The 6,276-nt window shown below is 44.2% G+C and overlaps 1 protein-coding gene across 2 annotated transcripts in view; it reads left to right on the top strand.

Moving 5' to 3' along the window:
* Positions 1-250: 250 nt before the first annotated feature.
* BMPR1B (bone morphogenetic protein receptor type 1B) overlaps positions 251-6,276 on the top strand; it is a 248,716-nt gene continuing 242,690 nt past the window's right edge. The window contains exon 1 of one of the 2 annotated variants that reach the window (XM_060187723.1): positions 251-342. The gene's annotated coding sequence lies outside the window, so the exon portion shown is untranslated. The remainder of the gene's footprint in view (positions 343-6,276) is intronic. The other variant, XM_007524540.3, reaches the window with a different exon arrangement.

The following is a 6,276-nucleotide window of genomic DNA, read 5'->3' as shown; positions in this document are numbered from 1 at the left end:
GCAGGTGGGTCCTGGGGGCTTGAACCTGAGTCCTTGTGCATTGTAACATGTACACTCAACCAGGTGTGCCACTGCCCAGCCCCTCACATTGAAGAATTTTGTGTAAGTCATTTTATGGGAGGGGCTGTGAGTCATGATTTACAGGACTGAGTGGACACATGGGTACCATTTCTCATCTCCCAGTGGTAAGTACACCACTCCCTGTACCAACTTACGTCCTTCCTCACAGTATTTTTTCTTGATCTTTTCCCACTAGGCTTCAGAGCAGCTGAGCCTGTGACTGTGTCTGAAAGGAGGTGCAGGCTGTGTAAATCCTCAGTGGATCCTGGCAGTGCTTCTCCGGTAGGTGTTCTCCACCAAGGCATGTTTACCACCAGCACCACCAGCCTCACTGATGCTCTAAGGCGAAGTGATCTTAAACTGATCTAATATGCTAAGTTATCTGGGTGACATTCACATTTGTCTAGCTGGGTCACATCATTTGGGCTCCTCCGGGGGCTTGGAGAGCATTTGTCAAGTCAGGAAGGCAAATAAAACAGACTGGAAATTCCTCAGAACATGAGAAGTGAGGGGTGGGCAGTAATGCAGCATGTCAAGTGCACATAGGACAAAGTGCAAAGACCTACCCAAGGATCCCAATTTGAGCCCAGGGCTCCCCACCTGCAGGGGATTCTCTTCACAAGTGGTGAAGCAGGTCTACAGGTGTCTATCTTTCTCTTTCCTTCTCTGTCTTCTCCTCCCCTCTCAACTTCTCTCTGTCCTATGCAATACAATGAGAAAAAATAGCCACCAGAAGCAATGGACTCAGTGCCAGCACTCACCTCAACCCCAGCCCCAGTGATAACTCTGGAGGCAAAACAAAAGAAACAAACAAATCAAAACCAGGAGAAGTAAGGGTTCTCTTGGATCTGGCGGTTGCTCTTCTATCCAGCTGTGCAATGAAGACACAAACATATGTCCAAAGAGAGCTATCTGTACATACCCATGTTCATAGCTGCACGATTTGCAATAGGCCAAAACTGAGAATAACCTAGATGCCCAATGTCAGAGTTTGCTGAGGAAGTTGTGGTCTCTATATACAAGGGAATATGTTGCAGCTGTAAGGAATTATTTTTAAAAATTCCCTTTTCTGTATCTTGGATGGAATTTGAAGGAATCATGCAAAATAAGAAAAATCAGAAAGGCAGGGTGTATTGCTGCCAAACGAAAGATTGGGTCAGGGAGTTGGGTGGTAGCGCAGTGGTTTAAGTGCACGTGGCACAAAGTGCAAGGGCAGGCATAAGGATCCTGGTTCAAGCCCCCGGCTCCCCACCTGTAGGGGAGTCGCTTCACAGGCGGTGAAGCAGGTCTGCAGGTGTCTGTCTCTTTCCCTCTATATCCTCCTCCCTTCTTAAAGTCTCTCTGTCTCTATCCAGAATAAATAAGTAAAATTAAAAAAAGTTTTTTAAAAAAAATTGAGTCGGCAGGAGGAGGGTGTTGGGTGTCCAGCACAGGATGGTGAAACGGGACTGGTGTGGGTGGTAGGAGTGGTGTGCAGCCAATTGTCACAAGGAAGTGAGAGACTGTAGCCTTGGGGGCCAGGCAGTGGCACACCTGGCTAAGCACTCACATTACATACAATATGTAAGGACCCAGGTTCCAGCCCCTGGTCCCCACCCGCAGAGGGAAAGCTTCGCAAGTGGTGAAGCAGGACTGCACATATTTCTCTATCTCTTCCTCCCCTCTCAATTTCTCTCTGTCTCTATCCAATAATATATAAATAAATAAAAATAAATAAATAAAAATATTGTAAAAGGTAGACTGTAGCTCTGTGTCAATAGCTGTTCTCTAAACCATTGTTTCCCTGATCAAATGAGAACAAAACAAAACATAAGTGCAAGATGAGGAAGTGGCATGGGTGCATAGCATAATGGTTATGCAAATTAGACTTTCATGCCAGGTTCAAACCTCGACCCCCACCCCCTGCACCACCACCATTATCCAGAACTGACCTCAGATTAAAAAAAAAAAAGGAGGGGGAAGAGAAGAAGAGGAAGAGGAAAAGGAAGGAGGTGTTGTCAAATGGCATAATAGCCAAACAGAAATCAAGGATTAATTTGCGTTACCACCTTCAGTGAGTATTTTCAGTGCTCATTTCCCAAAGAAAACCTCATGAACAGGTGTGTTTGCAGCTGCTTTGCTTTTTGCCTACACAGGTGTGTAGTGGAAAGGAATTTTCTTATCTCTGAACATGGTGTTGGCAAGACATTCCAAGATCTTCAGATATGTGGGAGAATAAGCATGGAGTCCTGCTCAGCTTTACCAGACTGCTTTGAGCCATGTTAGTCTTGTTTATACACCTAGAACTGCAGTTTAAAGACTGAAAGCATGACTGACTATATTCTGAGCTAAGCTTGGATTTGCCTTTCAGCACAAATCCAGGTAGACACTGCTCTGGATACCATCCTGTCTCCCTCTCTCCTTTCCCCTTCCCTCTCCTTCTCCCTCTCTTCTTCCCTTTACCCTTGCCTCTCTCTCCCTCGATTAGTTTTTTATTTCTTTAATTATGATCAACAAGACCACAGGATACGGGGGGTACAATTCCATACAATTCCCACCACCAGAATTCCGCATCCCATCCCCTCCATTGGCAGATTCCCTATTCCTTGTCCCTCTGGGAAGATGGACCAAAGATCTTTATAGGGTGCAGAAGGTGGAAGGTCTGGCTTCTATAATTGGTTCTCTGATGGACATAGACATTGGTAAGTCGATCCATACCCCAGTCAGTTTCTATCTTTCCCTAGTCAGGCAGGGCTCTGGGGAGGTCTGGTTCTAGGACACATTGGTGAGGTCTTTAGTTTTTTGTTTATTTTTTAAAAATTATTATTGGATATAGACAGAGAGGGGAGGTATAGGTAGAGAGGGAGAGACATAGCAAGACACCTGCAGCCCTGCTTCACTGCTTGTGAAGCTTCCCCCCTGTAGGTGGGGACCAGTGGCTTGATCCTGGGTCCTTGTACATGTTAACATATGCACTCAACCATGTGTGCCACCACTTGACTCCCACACCATTTAGCTTGATTCCATCCACACCAGTGTTCCCAGCCATCAGGTCACCTGCCCGATATCAGTCAGCTTTGGTCTTCTTCCCTTCTCAGTTGGGCTCTTTTTCTTCCATTCTCTCCTCTCCTCTCCTCTCCTCTCCTCTCCTCTCCTCTCCTCTCCTCTCCTCTCTTCTCCTCTCCTCTCCTCTCCTCTCCTCTCCTCTCCTCTCCTCTCCTCTCCTCTCCTTCTTCCTCCTTCTCCTCCACCTTCCTCCTCCTCCTCCTCCTCCTCCTTCTGCTCTGTCCACTCTTCCTTTGATAACCCCCAGTGAGAGGGTTACACCCTGTGACTTGTAGGCACCTTCAGCCTCATCTAGTTCTTGGCTTCTGTTCTTTTCTTGTCACCTCCCTTTCTGCATTTCCTCTTACAGCCCTGGAATGTTCTCTAGTTGGCTCTTCGGTTTCTCAGTCTCCTTGCTGACACATTTATTTTTCTCTCTTCATTCTACATAGTGTGCTGGCATTCCTCTCTTGTTCAACTGCCTATTTACGGCACGTTTCTCACTCTGTGACACCATTCTCAGCGGTTTTAGTCACTGCCTTTCTGTCTTCCCTTCTTGTCTTGAATGTATCTTCTCTGCACCTGCTCATGTGGCTATGGCTTTGTCTTGGACTCTGTAACCTCTTCCTGAACAGAAACTTCCCCTCTGCCTTCCCAGCTACCCGAAGGCTCTACTGTCTTGTGTTGAAGACTGACTATGTCAACATTTCTCTGTTTATCTCCCTACTAGTCATAGCAGAAGGGTAAATACAGAAATATGATGCCCTCTATAGGTTGTGATTTCATCTGGTGAACAAGACTTAAGCACATCCTAAAATCGGGTCTACCATCTTTCAGAAAAGCATTCAGGAAACTGGGGATGGAATTAGATACCTAAAACTACAGATGCTTAGGGAAATTCTGTGTGATAGCTCATTAGAGCTGTAACTAGGGCTGGGGAGACATCATCATGGTTCTTCAAAAGATTCTGTGTGAGGCTCTGAAGTCCCAGGTTCAGTCCCCAGCACCACTGTCAGCCAGAGCTGAGATAGGTATACTCTCTATCATTAAAATAAATGAAATTATTTTTTTAAAAAGAGCTATAACTATAAAAATTCAGATTCCCAACACTTTTCCCCCTGTGGTCTAGAATTTATTTTCTAGCTTCTGTAATGAAGAAGTCATCTCCAGGAGTCAGAACCAGGAGAATAACTTCTCAACATATAAATAAGAGGTCTTCTTTTTCTTTTGTGACTGACTGATTTGAGAGAGAGAGAGAGAGAAATGACTGAGTGAGAAAAGTAAAATAGGGCACTGTTTAGCTCTGGCACATAGTTGTGCTAGGGATTGAAATTGGTATCTTTGGAGCCTCTGGCTTGCAAGTCTGATGCTCTGCCACTGTACAATCTACCCAGTACACAGATAAAAATTCTTTTAATTTTTAATTATTAGTTTTTGCTGCTACCAGGATTATTGCTAGGGCTCAGTGACTACATGATAAATCCACCACCCCCTTTCTTTTGTTGACAGAGACTGAGAGAGATGTGGGAGACAGAGAGGGAAAAAGAAACAGATACAACTATAATACCACTTCAGGGGTCCTGAAGTATCCCCCCTGTAGATGAGAACTGGGACTTTGAACTCAGACCCCTGATCTCCACCAACATGGCCTCCAGATAATACTTGATAAAACAGTGCTATAGTGTTAGTAGGTTGTCATCAAACCTCAATCACTGAAAATCTGAATGTGGGCTTGACACATCTGACAATTTTCCTAGGTAAACTGAGTGATATTTTGTTTGAGTTAATCAAATTCAAGCTGATGAAAGAGTTCACCTAGATAGCTAGCTAATAGCTGATACAAAAAAGTAGTTTTCTTTTCTAATTATTTTTTCATTATCTCTATTTATTTATTTATTGGATAGAGACAGTTAGAAATGGAAAGGAGGGAGGCATGGTCAGGGTATAACTGGGATTGAATTGCCTCTCATCCTAAAACAACAAATAAATACAACAAGAGATCCAACTGAGGTCATAATCTACAGCTGAAAGACCTGCAGCCTCAGGTGGGTGCTCCAGTGTGGTTGGGGCAAAAGGAAGTGCGGGCTGAAGAACAGCAAAGTCAAATCAGAGCTCTGGGCAGCACCACACTGAGCTACTCCATTTTGGCGATTTTGCTTTAAGTGCAACAAACAGTGAAGGTTGTTCTGAGTGCCGGAAGAAAAGAGAAAGGGGCTTTGAATCTCTCAGTCTTTGACTCAAGGGGGCTTTAGCCTTCTGAATTTAAGGCAAGGTCACAATATAAAACAGAGCACTTGTGACCCCAAGACAGCCCAAAGCAACCACCACCCACCCCACCCCACTAGCCTTGAATCATACAAACTAGAAGCCTAGAGATGACAATACCACCACCTGCTGGCCATCAATAACCAGCAGAGTAGCAACAAAGAAGGGAGTCTGGTTGTAGTGCAGCTGGTTAAGCACAAGGACAGGCATAAGGATTCCAGTTTGAGTCCCCGACTCCCCACCTGCAGGGTAGTCGCTTCACAGGTGGTGAAGCAGGTCTGCAGGTGTCTATCTTTCTCTACCCCTCCCTGTCTTCCCCTCCTCTCTCAGTTTCTCTCTGTCCTATCCAACAATGATGACATCAGTAACAACAACAATAATAACTACAACAATAAAAAAACAAGAGCAACAAAAATTAATAGATAAATATTAAAAAAGAATAACAAAGAAGACCACCTGAGAACACAAGACAAGACTCCATAACTGTGAACTCCCTATGTACTTTACTTAGACACAAGTAACCCAGGCAAGTGGGATTAGTGAATTGAATAGTACTGAGAGGGACCTCATAACACATCACATACAATGGTTAAACCAAGGAGAAACATTGGAGAAATGAACCAGGATGAAAGTTCAGATAAAAGCCCTCCCTCCCCAAAGGGTTTTGAGGACAAGATCCAGACACTAATTGAGGTATTAGTCACAGGAGTGATGAAAGAGTCTGAAAATAACATAATCTGAAATGGGGAAACAGCAAATGAGACTCTGAAAGAAAACACTAACTATATGGAGTTATTTAGAGAACTAAAAGCTGAAATAGCTAAGCTAAGAGCACAACTTGCTGAACAAGATAATACAGTACTGGAACAGGGTGACAAAATAGCTGAGCTACAGAAAATAGAGGGGAGAGAGAATAGAATAAGTGAG

Source organism: Erinaceus europaeus, chromosome 3 (assembly GCF_950295315.1).
Source record: "Erinaceus europaeus chromosome 3, mEriEur2.1, whole genome shotgun sequence".
NCBI lineage: Eukaryota > Metazoa > Chordata > Mammalia > Eulipotyphla > Erinaceidae > Erinaceus > Erinaceus europaeus.
The sequence above is the reverse complement of the archived record's forward strand: the minus strand, read 5'-3'. Positions and strand labels throughout refer to the sequence as shown.